A 17,695-nucleotide genomic window follows, 5' to 3' on the forward strand; every position below is an offset into this window, starting at 1 on the left:
CATTGGCATGGAATGTCCTGGTTATTGTCTATTCTTCACTAGGGGTGATGTAACCCACAGCCACTCAGCGTCTCCTCCTAGTGGTGACTGGGCCACATACAGAAGTTGATGAGCCTGTTGCAGCCTCAGTTAACACATTTCGCTCAGGCAATAGAAGCTTACGCTTTTAGATCCAGAGATCCCAGATGCAGACACACCCAGAGAGATGTCATAACACTGACACTAAATGAAAATGGGGTTTCAACAACTGACCTGCCGTTATCAAGCACTATAGGGTATGTCTATGCTGCATTTTGGAGCGAGCCTCCCAGTGCAGGTTGACAGACTCCGGGTAGCGGGGCTCAGGCTGTGAAGCCCACGCCCCCGGCTTCAGAGCCTGAACTCCTGCCTGAGTCGCAGCTTCCCAGCTTTGTCTACATTGCTATGTTTAGCGCACTAGTGCAAGCTCCTCTAGCCTGAGTCTGTTGACCCAGGCTGGGAGGGACTACCCCCGGGTATTCACACCTCCACACTATCGTAATAATTTTTGTACAAAGTATGCCTCGCAAGGATGTCGTTGGCAAACTCAATTTACTGGTCGGTATTGGCCTAATAAAATATGTGTGACAAAGTTGCAAGATCTCCCTGTATAAAGTTATTAGCACATGTTTCAAACCCTACAGCCCTGCACAGACAGAGGTTGACAAACAGGTCTGTCTTAGGCAGAGGAATATGTGCTCTGCTTAATTTGCATTTAAGCAGTAAACAGTGTCGTCAAGCAAGAAGGGAAACAAACAAAGCTCAAACAGGTGAGAAAAAGCTGGCAAGGAACCTCCTCCCTCATAGACTCTTTATTTCCTAGTGCCGAGCCAGAAATGTTTTTTTCAAGAGGGGGACTGAAACTGTAAAAAGGAAGGACAAACTCTCCCAAGTACCCCCTCTCTCCATCCATCCCTTTCACTGCACCTGAAGCAACAAAGGAAGCATTCCCTGGACTCTGGGGGAGGGTCCAGGCCTACAGAGATTGATCAGTAAGACTGATGAAAGCCTGTGGTGCGAAACTTTGCTTGAATCTGATATAGTTTGTCAAGTTAGGTGTTAGCAAACATTCAATCTTTATTAACTACAAAGAGAGAGATTTTAAGTGACTACAAGTACTGAGGCATAAAAGTCAAAATGGGTACAAGAAAAATAACCTTGTTTTACTGTTTTATCTAATGCAGTATGTTTAAATTGGAGTGTCTGAATAACTAGTTGTGATAATAAAATGGCATATTATTCCCTTTAAATATTTTGTACTGTCGAGGAGAGAGCTGAGCAGTACAAGACATACATTTATGGGGGGGAGATCTGGGGCTGGAAGTGAGTTGGGGTCACCCTGCAGTATAACTCAGGCTGGTGAGAGCCAGAGTGTAACCCAAGTGTGGCGGGCAGGCTGCAGTTACACACAGACACTCAGGGTGTAGCTTGCATGCTGGAAGGCTGTTTGTGAGTGGCCCAGGTGGGAACTATGTCAGCAAGGCATTGTAAGGTACCCATAGATGCAGGACAGGGGTGACACATCTACTCATTAGTCTGGATTGTACCCTGGCATGTCGTCACAGAGGCTCACGCCAAAATGCTGTGTAGACATAGAGTACTCCAAGGGCTTGTCTACACTAGAGTTAATTTGGATTAAATTAAATTAAATTCCTGGTAAAAGTGGTTTCAAATAATTTGGAATAAGGCACTCTTAATCTGGAATAAGAGCATCCACACAGGGAGATAATCAGAAATAGGTCAACTAGAATAACTCCCCATGTAGACAAGCTCTAATATGGCCTGCAGCTACAAAAGGAGGCTGGCTGCTATTTCAGGGCTTTGGTCTATAGTGTAATATGAACTTCTAAGATCAGGTTGGGTCTACTGAATTTAGGAGATAAAACCAAAAGAATGGGAAGTAGATTCAAAATAGCTAATAAATGAGCTACCCAAGGTTAAGTGTCATGGCAGAGGTGTGAGAATCCCTGAACATTTTCCATGTGAGGTGGCAACTCTTGCTGTTCACACCAGATCTCTCACTGGAAAAGCACCAGAAAGATTTTAACAATATCATCACCAGCAGAAGTGAAATCCATAACTGAATGGCCCCCATATATGCACTGTGATAGGGGAAAGAGAAGAGCACAGAATGGGTCAGTCAGACCATGACATCTTCCCTGAGCTGAATGATTAAGTCTGACACCTGTGCCCTTCCCCTTCTGAGCTTTGCATTCTCTGTCATTAAGAAAGTAAGGGAAAGAGTGGAAGTGGAGGAAGATACCACACATTGGTGGCTATTCAAAACTCCCATTCCCCTGGCTACCCATTTGGGAACCTCTGGTGCACGTACTATAAGTTATCTAGCAGCGTGCACAGCTAGAAATTAATCTAACCCTCTTGCAGTTCTTGCCTGAGTATTTTGCCGAGAATGAATTAGCCTGACGGAATTTTTTGCTAGCAAGTTCAGTATTTCTCTAATGTGTAGAATTGTATCCATATAGTGTGAGCATTAGGCATCCTCAGACATTGCTAGCCTGTGGCTACACATTCAGCAACTATCAGCTGGAAAATGTTGTCATGGGAATATTGTGTGATAAATGGAATGAGTTATTGCTTTGCTGAAGACATACATTTAGTCCATATAAAAATCCTGGCTTTCTGCTCCCTGCACCATAAAAATATCCTAAAAATGTGACTGAGTGAGATCTCTCCCTCCAAAAATTTCCAAAGCCATAATATACAGTTAATTTCTTACACTATTGCCCCTGCGAGGATACATCAGCACTGGACTACATCTCACTCCTAAAAGGGCTAGGCTATCTATTAGGTTGTGTCTATTTTGACAATCGTAGTAATTATGTTATAACTAGATTTTAAATCTTTTCTCAGTGATGACAGCTGAGTACACCATCTTACTCTGGAAAATTATCTTAGCCCCTTCTCACATAGCTGGATAAGTCTCTTCCACTCGTCCCCTAATGAGAGACTTGGAAAAAAAGAAAACACGGAGCAGAAGAGCAATCCAACATTGCAAAATAAAAAGGGATTTAGCACTATCTGGGAAGAGGGCACTTGATGGTTTGTTATGTATATATATTTTTAAAGGACCTAAGGGCCTCTAATCTTCTGTTTCAGTTCAGACTAAGATTTTGCTGACTCTTTTCATCAAGCTGCTGGGGAGGTGAGAAGATTCAGTGTGAGGGATTGAAAATGCAGAGTGGGAGGCCAATATGAGAGGCAGATGACAATGAGGAGCAATTAAGTGTCAGGGCTGAATGATGCCAGGTGGGCAGATTCTGTTGTTTCCATGGGGCAGGTTTGTAGAGCATCAGAAAATGCCTGTGAGCAGGAGCTCCGAGTGTCAGTTGGGAAAATGTACCAACGCGTGACATTTCAAGGAGAGGTTTTAAAAATACCTATCTCCCACTGAACCATTGTGGAGAGAGGGCGCTTCAAAGCCGATCCTGTCAGCAAGATCATCAAGGTATCACTAGCAATCTGAAACATGTACATGGTTTTACCCTCCCATGGGTAATATTATATACAGACAGACACTCCTGGGGTGTGTGTTGTGTAGAGGAATGGGGTAGTCTCTTTAAGTAGTCTGTGATCCCTCCTAGTAGTGCTCACTGTGTTCTATGTTTTAGAAGCTGCTAGAAACCAGCCAGAGCAGTACAGACCTCGGTGTGACATTTTTGTGTGTATTTAGTAAATATGGTTATTTGGACCCCACTGTGCTGATGTGATGTTTTCCTATTATATTTCTTGTGTAAAGAGCAAAAGACACAACAGAGGACATTTCCAAGGCACAGATATCAGTTAGGTGGTTAATGCCCAATGGCTTTCAATGGAGATTAGGCACCTAACTCATTTGTGCCTTTGCAAATCTCATCTATAATCCCCACAGGATACTTATGCCCCATAACAGAGTCAGTAGCACAGCTGGGGCTGCTAGAGAGATGAAGCAGGGTGTGAAAAAGAAAAACAAATTTTCAAGCATGACAAGTAGTTTTGGCATCTAAAACTGAGCCCACAATTCGGTGGCCACAAGTTTAGTGGGTATCTTGTTTTCACCATTAGTTTTTGTGAAGGTGGAAAGATGGATTGGCACATGCAAATTGGGTAGGATTATATGCACAAATGGTGATTCCGTGCACTAATCCTTGATTACCTATACAAAAATTAATGGCATGCCAGACGAAAAATTTCAGGTGCAAAATTTTAGGTGCCATTTTACTGGCTGTTTTTCAAAATTTGGCTCAGATAGTCCATTTTATTTCCTACTGGGCTCCTGTATGAGTCCCATTAGTGTGGTTTGTAATTAAGAAGAGATTTCAGGCTAGCAGGTGATTTGGGAGAGTGATCAATTCTTATTATAATGTTTCCCACTCTGAAACACCACCGACTCTTGAAACTGGAATAATATGGCAACCATTAGTGCTCTGGTTTTAGAGTATGCTAGTCACTTCTACTTGTGTTGCCAAATCCAGTGTTTTTCAGACTTTTTAGGCTGCATACCCCTTTCCAAATAATGGAGTCTACAGTGTACCCTCATCTGAGACAGGGTCATCATATACCTGTGTCATAAATATAAAGGGAAGGGTAAATCCCTTTGAAATCCCTCCTGGCCAGGGGAAAGCTCCTCTCACCTGTAAAGGGTTAAGAAGCTAAAGGTAACCTCACTGGCACCTGACCAAAATGACCAATGAGGAGACAAGATACTTTCAAAAGTTGGGAGGAGGGAGAGAAACAAAGGGTCTGTGTGTCTGTCTATAGTCTGTCTTTGTCGGGGATAGACCAGGAATGGAGTCTTAGAACTTTTAGTAAGTAATCTAGCTAGGTACGTGTTAGATTATGATTTCTTTAAATGGCTGAGAAAAGAACTGTGCCGAATAGAATAACTATTTCTGTCTGTGTATCTTTTTTGTAACTTAAGGTTTTGCCTAGAGGGGTTCTCTATGTTTTGAATCTAATTACCCTGTAAGGTATCTACCATCCTGATTTTACAGGGGGGATTTTTTTATTTCTATTTACTTCTATTTTTATTAAAAGTCTTCTTGTAAGAAAACTGAATGCTTTTTCATTGTTCTCAGATCCAAGGGTTTGGGTCTGTGGTCACCTATGCAAATTGGTGAGGCTTTTTATCCAACATTTCCCAGGAAAGGGGGGGTGCAAGTGTTGGGAGGATTGTTCATTGTTCTTAAGATCCAAGGGTCTGGATCTGTAGTCACCTAGGCAAATTGGTGAGGCTTTTTACCAAACCTTGTCCAGGAAGTGGGGTGCAAGGTTTTGGGAAGTATTTTGGGGGGAAAGACGCATCCAAACAGCTCTTCCCCAGTAACCAGTATTAGTTTGGTGGTGGTAGCGGCCAATCCAAGGACGACGGGTGGAATATTTTGTACCTTGGGGAAGTTTTGACCTAAGCTGGTAAAGAGAAGCTCAGGAGGTTTTTCATGCAGGTCCCCACATCTGTACCCTAGAGTTCAGAGTGGGGGAGGAACCTTGACAACCTGTGATTAGATTGCCAAGTCTTGCTAAATAAAATGCAGTGTCCACCATTACAGGATTTTTTCTCATGTACACCCAATGAGAGCTCGCTTATCCCTAAGGGTGCTCATACCCCTGTTTGAAAACCACTAATATATCCATCTAGGTTTTTATATGATACCCATTGCCATTATATTTGTGTGCATCTCAAAATTACGAAGTGTACGTACATATATGCATTGCTCTCTCTCTAGCTCACTCAGTCAGAAGTGGCTGGATTTTTGGGGGTTGGTTTACTGTTTAATTTTCAGGAAGGCTTCCTCTCTCTCTGTGGGGGTGTAATTGGGGATAGGCTATTAAAAGTGGGTTTTGCATTTGGCTGTCAAAGTTCTGAGGCCCACAAACAACTTGATTTCTCCCAGCACTTAGCTCCAGATTCATGAGCCAGTCACTAATAAAAGTTCTTGTGCTGAGGTGGGTGTTCCCTGCTTCCTGTGGAACACAGCTGCAATGGGAGGTCATTATCACTCAGGGAGAGGGGGTCACCTAGGTCATTTAGATCAGATCCTTAAAGGGCTTCTGAAGATGAGGACCAAGCTTTTGAATATAATTCAGTACTACATGGGAGCTGGTGCAGCGAGCAGAGCAGTGGTGTGACAGTGTCTCAGTTGCCTGTGTTGCTGAGCAGATGAACTGAAGTGCTCTGAACCAATTGCTGCTTTTTCAAGCTTGACAGTTTCAAACCTAAGTTCAGAGAATTGCAATACTCTAGCTCAGTGGTCCCACAGGCACAGATCACTGCGGCTAAATCTGAATCTACGAGGCGGCACATCAGCCCCCCCTTTGTTCTGAGCAGACTGCACCAGAGGATGAAGCAGGGGGAGAATCAGTTAAATTACCGAGCTCAGTTATAATGGCAAAACTATGCAGCCTCCCTTTCTTCAGTGTGTCTTGACTCTTTCCCTCACTTCTCCCATCCAAGTCTTCATTAAGGTACTGTAATTATTTGCCATAATGGACCTTATGAGATTAAATTCAGAAGTGAAGAGGCAGCTGGAGCCGGATGCATCAGACTCTTTCAGCTTCTGAGGTATTTGGAACAAAAGAGTGTGGGTTTTTTTTTTTTTTATTTAGTAGCTACCTAAGGAAACAGTGGCTGTAACTGTCTCACTGAGTTTCCTGGCGCCACAATGTTACCTTGTTTAATACAAGTGCCTTTCTGACGCTGGAACAATCAAGGACTTTGAGCCTGGTGTTTCTTTAGAAAATGCTTTAAACTCTCCTGCATTTGTGAACCAAAGAGACTTCCACGCTCCCTTTGAGTAGCTGAACCTATCTGGAACCAATGACTGGAGCAGTGGGGAAGAGAAGAGAAGATTTCTTTCAAACTAGAAACCATCCCCATTAGCATACGGAGTTCTGATAAGCACTTTTCATTGTAGTCACTGAAGTAGATGGCTTAATTTTTCAGAATGGACCCTACTCTTTTTAGTCAATGCCTCACAATGGTACATTTCACACAATCCAAGTTCTTTTTGTACCATATCCTTAATATGAAACAAACTTCCAGTTCCTGTCTCTATCCCCCAACACAAGGAGGAGTGGTTACAATATGACCTGAAGGGAAGATTTCTGTAGAAGGAGTGGAGTGGAAGATGAAGATGGCTGCAATGGTCAGTTCAGAGGGTGAATAGCAAGGGGAAAGTGGAAGCACAGGGTTGGGGATTTATTACATTTAGAGATGGGCACAAGTCTTGAAATTCAGATGTGGATTTTGACACACACCTGACACAAAGCCAGGGGGATGTTTAGGTCTGGGTTTCTGAGTTGGCCTTATCTGTGCGGAGAGAGGACAGGGCCCATGGGAGTCAGGAAGTCAGTTGGCAAGGCAGCTCTTCTAGAGGACAGTGGGAGCAGATATTAAAATGCTACATTGCAGCCGAAGAATCTTAACAGACGATAACAGAACATAAAATGCAAATAAAGAATTAGATCTCCCTTTCGTACTGAGGGGTTGGAGTTTCTGTTCAGAAACACAGTGCATTACAAAGGGTGGGGCGCTCAGCTAACTAAAGGCATAAAATACATTTATATTTGTGTGAATCAACTTCATTTGTCTTTGCTGAAGTTACATTGAGTTGCTGGGAAGCAACAAAATCAGAAAATAAATAACATCTTTAAAAGGTCTTGCAAAATTTCAGCCAGCATGTTTAACAGGCTGGCTTTTAAAGAAAGATTCAGGCCCTGCTGCTGTAATCTAAAGCAGCTCCACTGACCTCAAGGAAGCTGCACCAGTTTCTACTGGCAGAAAGTCTCAACCCCAACATCTGCATAAAGCTGACCTTCCTTCCTGTTATGTAAAAGACGGCTACTGTCACTCGGCCAATCAGTGACAGCTGAAGCAGCAAGTTCTGTTTTTTTCTGCCACTAAATTAGGGATGGGAGAGACCTCAAACCCAACCCACAATGTTTTTGTTTGTTTCAAACCTATGTGGTTCATTTTCCCCCCTTGGATTTTATTTATCTTCCTTTGTGTTAAATGACACCTACCAAACAGCAACATTAATTTTCATTTTTGTCTTGACTAAAATCCAGTATAACCTCTTTGAGCCAAAAACTATGCCAGTAATTATATGGATGAAGATAAGTATGCATGCACACACTCTATAATCTATCTGGGCATAGAATCATACCAAGGAAATCAGTGAGAGTTTTAGCTGTGTAAGGACTGCAATATCCAGCTCACATTCTTGCAGGGAAATGCCATTAGCTGAATGCATCCATTTTGCTCCATCATTACACAGCTGCCCTGTTCATTTTTCACTGATGTGCCTCAATTTCACTGAAATTGCACTGTGCATCAACCGGAAATATTCAGAAATGCCTGGACTTCTTGGGTGTTTGCTAAATCCTATAAGATCCTGTCTCCTTCATTTTTTTAACAGAAATCCCCACTTCCTTTGGCTGTAATTCCCTAGGCCCTGTGAGAGAAGACTCAGTGATTACCTTGTTCATTCAATCAGGTTAGTAGGGCTTTCCTCTGACACCTAACAATGACACCTGTCCATCACGACCGTCCCTAATGCAATGAATGTCTTAACATCTTTAAAGGTTCTTTTGGTTCACAATAACCTTTCTCCACTAAGGACTAACCCTAAGAACGCTATAGGAATTCAACAGAGCATCAAGATTGATTTGGCTAACCAAATCTTTTAACTGTTATCTAAAAGGATATAACATATCTTAGGCACCCCAATTACCATAGTTTCTGAACCTCTCACAGTCTTCAACACATTTATCCTCACAACACCCCTGCATTTTAGAGCAGTGCCATTATCTCAGCTTATAGATGGGGAACTGAGACACAGCGAGAATAAGTGACTTGAGCAACATACACAAGAAGTCCCCTGCAGATCAGGGTCTTGAACCCAGATCACCCAGATCACAGACTAGTGCAGCGAACGTGGACCCATGAAACCAGCCCGTATGAGAGGTTTCTGTATCACAGGAAAACTCCATCTTGCAAGAGATCAACTACAGATAATAGCCAGCAGCAGAGCAGTCACATGATTATTGCCTTTAACTAGCACAGCCACAAGCTGTAACCTTCTTTACTTGTAGTTGAGTGGCATTTGCAAAAGGGAGAGATTCTTTCCTGTTTTTTGAAACCATCCAGGAGTATCAAATGCATCTCTTTCTGTCTGATCCTTACAACCTAAATTCCTCACTGACCAGTCAGGGTCGGTGGCGATACACACCAGTTGCAAATGGCTTTTGGAAAGTGACTTGAACCTTACAGCTGAAAGATGGTGCTAAGTGAAGATCAAAAACAAAATTCCCCTATATGCAAAGCCCTGATTTCCTTCCAGAGAAGCAAAGAGAAGAATCTGTGGTTGAGTTTAACCAATCCGCTCCCCACCCATCTTGTGCAGCTTAATTGCACAACATTTTATGTGACGTTTGATTAACAAGCAGATTCTCCTAAGGTTTGGCCAATATTTCCACATTCCCACAATGGCAGTGACTCAGAGTCAGGGTGGGATAAGAGTTATCACAGGATGATCAGGATGTTCTGAGTCAAGGGAAAAAGGCCTGAGTAAGCCAGTGGAACACATAGACTGCAAAGACCTAGTAATAGCTGGACAACTTCTTGTAGCCAGGCAGTTGTTTCCTCTCAGAGCCAGCTGACACAAGATCCCTTTCCTACCGATAAGAAATAAGAATTCCACAAGGGGCCTGAAAGCTGAGATTTCTCCCTGACAATCACTGGGATTTATTTATTTATTAACTTTGGGGCAGCTACTCTGTCGGGTGTAACTCGGCAAAGCTCCACTGAAATCAATGGAGCCACACCAGTTTACAACAGCAAAGGATCTCCCTTTCTTGAAACTATCACATCCATAGTGCTTTTCAAGCACTGTACAGTCAGTGACACACACACACACCGCCTGGCAGGTGTAATTCCCATTTCACAGACAGGGAGACACAAAAGGGTGAGGTGGCTTGCCAAGGTCACACTGCAGGGCTGGACCTAGAACAGACTGAAAGAACAAGGATCACACGATCGCTGCACAGAGAGGGTGAAATCCCCCCGTTCTGAGGGCTTACACCTCTTAATTACCCTCACGGGTTTACAGGGTGTATAAGCTCTGTGTGGTAGTCTCCACACAGGAGATAGTGTCACCTCAAGAGAACAGTGAGGGGGAATTTGACCAGCAGCATATGTCTTCCTTTTTAATAGAATGTTAACAAACGAGTGGTATCCCTGCTCATTCCAGCGCAGGAGACAATAGCAACACGTGCATGAGGTGCTATTTCTCTGTCAGTGCAGTTTGTGTGTGTCCCCCCCTTGTTGGATTCCTAAAAACACTCTCTGCCTCGAAAGTGCCTGATCCAGTGCATCCTGTGACATGTTAATCAATTCTCCCCTATTCCCCCCTCTAACACACACTCGAGTTCTGAGGTCAGAAGCAAATGGTCTATTCTCTTGCAATGTCTGTACCAGTCAGGTGACTCAGTACTGCCGGAGCATTTTGGCTCTTTTGTGGGTAGTTTAAAGGCCTGCAAATGCAAAGAATCAGTTTGGGCAGAAGCAGGAGGCAGGGATTTCTGTTTTTGAACCTTTCCTTTCTGAAGACCTGTGAACAACAGCCCCATGTGGAGGGAGTGAGAGCGCTGTTTGTCCATGGGGAGCACATTCCAATCACCGAAGAGCTCCAGATGGGCTTTGCGTGAGGCACATCGGTGATCTTCCTGATAACACCATCCTGGCCCCTATGGATGTAGAAGCCCTCTACACCAACATTCCACACAAAGATGGACTACAAGCCGTCAGGAACAGTATCCCCGATAATGTCACGGCAAACGTGGTGGCTGACCTTTGTGACTTTGTCCTCACCCGTAACTATTTCACATTTGGGGACAATAGATACCTTCAAGTCAGCAGCACTGCTATGGGTACCCGAATGGCCCCACAATATGCCAACATTTTTATGACTGACTTAGAACAACGCTTCCTTAGCTCTCGTCCCCTAATGCCCCTACTCTACTTGCACTACATTGATGACATCTTCAGCATCTGGACCCATGGAAAAGAAGCCCTTGAGGAATTCCACCATGATTTCAACAATTTCCATCCCACCATCAACCTCAGCCTAGAACAGTCCACGCAAGCGGTCCATTTCCTGGATACTACTGTGCTAATAAACGATGGTCACATAAACACCACCCTATACCGGAAACCTACTGACCACTATACTTACCTACCTGCCTCCAGCTTCCATCCAGGACACACCACACGATCCACTGTCTACAGCCAAGCTCTAAGATACAACCCACATTTGCTCCAATTCCTCAGACAGAGACAAACACCTACAAGATCTCTATCAAGCATTCTTAAAACTACAATACCCACCTGCTGAAGTGAAAAAACAGATAGACAAAGCCAGAAGAATACCCAGAAGTCACCTACTACAGGACAGGCCCAACAAAGAAAATAACAGAACGCCACTAGCCGTCACCTTCAGCCCCCAACTAAAACCTCTCCAGCGCATCAACAAAGATTTACAACCTATCCTGAAAAATGATCCCTCATTCTCACAGATCTTGGGAGACAGACCAGTCCTCGCTTACAGACAGCCCCCCAACCTGAAGCAAATACTCTCCAGCAACCACACACCACACAACAAAAACACTAACCCAGGGACCTATCCTTGCAACAAAGCCCGTTGCCAACTCTGTCCACTTATTTATTCAAGGTTTCAGAGTAACAGCCGTGTTAGTCTGTATTCGCAAAAAGAAAAGGAGTACTTGTGGCACCTTAGAGACTAACCAATTTATTTGAACATGAGCTTTCGTGAGCTACAGCTCACTTCATCGGATGCATACTGTGGAAACTGCAGAAGAAAACCTAGATTTGTGCTGGAAATGGCCCACCTTGATTATCATACACATTTTAAAGAGAGTGGTCACTTTGGATGGGCTATTACCAGCAGGAGAGTGAGTCTGTGTGTGTGTGGGGGGGGGGCGGAGGGTGAGAAAACCTGGATTTGTGCTGGAAATGGCCCAACTTGATGATCACTTTAGATAAGCTATTACCAGCAGGAGAGTGGGGTGGGAGGAGGTATTGTTTCATGGTCTCTGTGTATATACTGTCTTCTGCAGTTTCCACAGTATGCATCTGATGAAGTGAGCTGTAGCTCACGAAAGCTCATGTTCAAATAAATTGGTTAGTCTCTAAGGTGCCACAAGTACTCCTTTTCTCCTTACAATGTGTATTGATTCAAGTGACACCATCATAGGACCTAATCACATTAGCCATGCCATCAGGGGCTTGTTCACCTGCACATCTACCAATGTGATATATGCCATCATGTGCCAGCAATGCCCCTCTGCCATGTACATTGGCCAGACTGGACAGTCTCTATGCAAAAGAATAAATGGACACAAATCTGACATCAGGAATCATAATATTCAAAAACCGGTTGGAGAACACTTCAACCTCTCTGGCCACTCAGTGAAAGACTTAAAGGGTGGCAATTTTGCAACAGAAAAGCTTCAAAAACAGACTCCAGTGAGAAACTGCTGAGCTTGAATTAATATGCAAACTAGATACCATTAACGTGGATTTGAATAGAGACAGGGAGTGGCTGGGTCATTACACATATTGAATCTATTTCCCCATGTTAATTATCCTCACACCTTCTTGTCAACTGTCTAAATGGGCCATCTTGATTATCACTACAAAAGTTTTTTTCTCCTGCTGATAATAGCTCATCTTAATTAATTAGCCTCTTACAGTTTGTGTGGCAACTTCCACCTTCTATGTATGTATGTATATATATCTTTTTACTATATGTTCCATTCTATGCATCCGATGAAGTGGGCTGTAGCCCACAAAAGCTTATACTCAAATAAATTTGTTCGTCTCTAAGGTGCCACAAGTCCTCCTGTTCTTTTTACAGCTGCAATGGTTTACTAGCCTGCAGGAAACATGCCATCGGAAAGGATTTCTACTTCGGCTGATAACATACCCCCAGCCCACGAGATGTCATTTTATTGCAAGTAATTTGCTGTTCAGCTGCTACTAAATGTTTTAAAATCCTCACAAAATTCAGTCTACTGGGTCTGGAAACCTTCATCTTAAGCAGCATGTCTATTTATAGCTACAGTAAGTCTAATTTTCCTTGAAGTTGGGTTTTTTGTCTCATGTGGCACATTTCAGCAGCAGAACTAAAAGTGAGCTAATAACTGAAAATGTCTTAAAACTTATGCTTTGCCCTTAGCACCTTCTACGTGAGGATCGCAAAGCACTTTGCGATTAATTAATCCTCATGACACTCTGGGAGGTAGGGCAGTTGTTATCTCTATTTTGCCTCTGATGGGGTGAATATCACTAACTGCTTTAAAATGGCAGGACTCCTGGGTTCTATTCACAACTCTACCAGTGACTTGCTGTGAAGCCTTGGTTAAGTCGTTTTTCACCACTTTGTGTCTCATTTTCCCCTTCTGCAAAATAGGGATAACAACTGCCCTACCTCCAGAGCAAGACAGATACACTGTGTGATGTGTTTTGTTAATTACACATCATCGCATAAACTGTCATAATAGAAATATATTTGTGGCAGAAAGTATATTTTAGAACAAACACATTATAATTAAAAACACAAAGAGGAGCACAATGTGATTTCTTTATTATTATCATCACTGTCAATCTGTTTTAGGGACTAACGCTAGCTTAATAAAGCAAAGCACTTATTCAAATGTAAATTGCATTCAGGAACAACACAGTATTTTTAGGTTTATGAATCATCAGCTGTTGATTAGACGATTGTTTCTCCAGCCACATTATTCTCCACCAAAAAATGCTGTGATGCAAATCACTTCACACAGTGGATTGTGTCCAAAGTCCACTTATTGATTTTTAAATTACCGTATTTTTCTCATGCAACTTTTCCATGTACAGTATTTGCAGCTCATGCTCAGCGCTGACAATAAAAGGCCCAGTCCTATTAGAACAGAGCCAGTGGTCTAACATATGTTAAACTGACCACATTATAATAACCAATAATATTTCTCTTGCACTATAGGTAAGAGATTTAAAGGTACTTAGGTGCCTAAAGATGCAGACAGGTGCTTAACACGATTTTCATAATTGACTAGACGCCTAACTCCCACTAAAATAGATATGAGACGGATGCCTAGGCACTTCTAGAATTTCTACTAGGCACCCAGCTGCACCATTAGACACCTAAATACCTTTAAAAATCTGGCCCTTTGCATTTAGGGACCTGAAAAGATATAGCAAGTCCCCTGCAGCTGTGCGGCACCAGAGGGAAGTGGCTTGTTCCAGTGCAAACCCCCTAAAGATTTACAAACATAGACATAAAGGCCAGGTCTGGAGATGGGTTCGTCATGGGAAGGTCAGGGGTCCACATGACAAATTGATAAGAGGACTTAACAAAACCCTTCAATCTCTCTGCTTCAAAGACTCCAACCCAGTGACTCTAGTTACCATCGGATGGCTGTTTGGTGCCTCAGCTCTCCATGGACAAGCCACAAAAACACTCATCCCTGGAAAAAGCACTATAGCTGACAGTGTCAGGAGATAGGCCAAGGCCTGACTGAGCCATGGAGACTGAGTGCAGGTTGCATTGGAACCATGTCTGAGGGGAAGTCTGAACTGTCACTGCCCGTTGCTATACCTCATCTATAGGTAAAAGGAAGGACTTCATCCTCTAGCCCTCTCAGTCTTGAGGCTCAGAGCTGCCCTGCAAATTACTATTATTTGTACAGCACCAGCAGTGTGGTAGGTACTTCACAGACCAATGTGACGACATGCTCCTTACTGCCCTCCCCCATCCCCATTTGACTGGCCAGCTCTGTGGGCTGATTAAATGATGGCACTGGGCTTAATTAAGTGACCCTGCCCGCCACATGCCTTTTGGGGTGGTTTGCTCTCCCTGGAGCAGTCCCAGTTGTGGGGGCTGTGATAGTCTCTGACACTTATGCAAAGTTTGCAGCGTAAGGTACATTCTTTGCAATGTCCCACAAAGTCACATGAGAGCCAGGGAGAATCTAGAGCAAAACGAAGGGGGAAAGAGACACCCAATCCTTTCAAATTAGCTGGAATGTTCTGATCATTGTAAGGGGTGGAGAGGTGCAGGGAGATAACATTAGGTAAGGACATAAAAGGCAACAAAACACATTTTACAAATACATTAAAAGCACGAAGACGACCAAGGACATCGTAGGCCCATTACTCAATGAGGAGAAAAAGACAATAACAGAAAATGCAGCAATGTCTGAAGTGTTAAATGCCATTTTTCAGTTTTCACCAAAAAGGTTAGCAGTGACTGGACGACCAGCACAGTGAACATCAGTGTACACGGGAAGGATCTGAGGCTAATATAGGGAAAGAACAAGTTAAGACTTACTTAGGGCAGATTTATACTTAAAACATTGCATTGGCGCAGCTGCACTGGTGTAGCACTTAAGGGCACGTCTTCACTTGTGTAGTTGCGGCACAGTGCTGGGAGAGAGCTGTCCCAGCACTCTAAAAAAACCACCTCCACAAGGGGCATAGCTCCCAGCACTGTGCACTGTCCATACTGGCGATTTACAGCTCTGAAACTTGCAGCGCTCAGGGGGGTGTTTTTTCACACCCCTGAGTGAGAAAGTTGCAGCACTGTAAAGTGCCAGTGTAGACAAGCCCTAAGTGAAGACGCTCCTAAGGCGACGGGAGAAGCTCTCCTGTTGACATAGTGCTGTCTACATGGGGAGTTAGGTTGGTATACCTATGTTGCTTGGGATGTGGGTTTTGCATACCCCTGAGTGATGCAGTTACACAGATATAGGTCTGAAGGGTAGACCTGGCCTTAGATGTCTTCAAGTCATCAGGTCCTGATAAAATATATCCTAGAATATTTAAGGAACTGGCTGAAGAGATCTCTGAACCATTAGCAATTATCTTTGAGAACTTCTGGAGGACAGGAGAGATCCCAGAGGACTGGAAAAGGGTAAGTACCTATTTATAAAAAGGGAATAAGGGCAACCCAGGGAATTATAGACCAATCCGCTTAACTTTGGTACCCAGAAAGATAATGGAGCAAATAATCAAACAATCAGTTTTTAAGTAATTAGAAGATAATAAGGTGATAAGTAACAGTCAACAAGGATTTGTCAAGAACAAATAATTAAATCAACCTAATATCCTTTTTGATAGAATAGACTTGTGGCTAGGGAAGAAGTAGTAGATGTGATATACTTTGGGTATGTCTACACTACAAAATTAGGTCGATTTCATTTAAGTCAACATTGAGTCGCTGATTTAAGCATTGAGTCGCTGATTCTGCACGTCCCCACTATGCACATTGTGTCAATAAAGCGCATCCTCACTAGCAGGGCTTGCATCGACTCATGGAGCGCTGCACTGTGGGTAGGTATCCCACAGTGCATGGAGCCATTCAATGCCTCATGGAACCAAAACATTTGTGTGGGTGGTTATGGGAACATGGCATTAGCCTCCCATGATGCACTTACCTCCCTCCCTCCCTGAAATCCATGGCAAACCAACCAAGCCTTTTTCACACCTTTGTTCCTAAGCCTGGGTTACCCGTGCAGACGTCATAGCATGGAAAGCATGGACCCCACTCAGCTGTACACTGTTGCTGTGAGCATTTCAAACACCTCGCGCCTTATCCTGCAGTATTTGCTCAACTGAAGCAAGAGCTGCTGCGCAGAACAGTGTGATGCCATGCAAGCAGCCCTGCTGGAAGCCATGGAGTGGAACAATTTGCATGCTGGCGACAGTCGCGCATCACCTTGACATGATGGAGCGCTGCTTCTGGGCCCAAGAAAAAAAGCACTGACTAGTGGGACTGCATCGTTATGCAGCTATGGGATGATGAGTAGTGGCTGCAGAACTTTCGAATGCACAAGGCCACTTTCATGGAACTGTGCAAAAAGCTTTCCCCCAGCCCTGACGTGCAGCAATACTAAAATGAGAGTTGCTCTGACAGTTGAGAAGCGAGTGGCAATAGCTCTGTGGAAGCTTGTAATGCCAGACTGCTACTGGTCAGTGGGGAATCAATTCGGAATGGGTAAATCTACCAGGGGGTCTGCTGTGATCCAAGTTGCCAGGAAAATCAATAGACTTCTGCTAGGAAAGGTAGTGACTCTGGGAAATGTGCAGGACTTACTTGATGGTTTTGCTGCGATGGGGCTCCCTAACTGTGGTGGGGGGATAGACGGAACACATATCCCTATCTTGGCATCAGATCACCTTGCCAAAGAGAACATAAATCAAAAGGGGTACTTCTCAATGGTGTTGCAACTGCTGGTGGATCACAGGGTCCCTTTCACCAACATCAATGTGCGATGGTCAGAAAAGGTGCATGACGCGCGCATCTTTAGGAACTCCAGTCTGTTCAGAAAGCTGCAAGCAGGAACTTTCTTTCCAGACTGCAAAATAACCATTGGTGATGTTTAAATGCCAATCGTGATCCTGGGAGACCCAGCCTACCCTTGCTCCCATGGCTCATGAAGCCATACACTGGCACCTGGACAGCAGTAAGGAGTGGTTCAACCATAAGTTGAGCAAGTGCAGAATGGTGGTGGAATGTGCCTTTGGACGTTTAAAAGCCCGCTGGTGTAGTTTGCTTACTAGGTTAGACCTCAGTGAAAGCAATATCCCCATTGTTGTTGCTGT

The sequence above is a fragment of the Lepidochelys kempii genome, chromosome 13, assembly GCF_965140285.1.
Source record: "Lepidochelys kempii isolate rLepKem1 chromosome 13, rLepKem1.hap1, whole genome shotgun sequence".
Classification (NCBI taxonomy): domain Eukaryota; kingdom Metazoa; phylum Chordata; order Testudines; family Cheloniidae; genus Lepidochelys; species Lepidochelys kempii.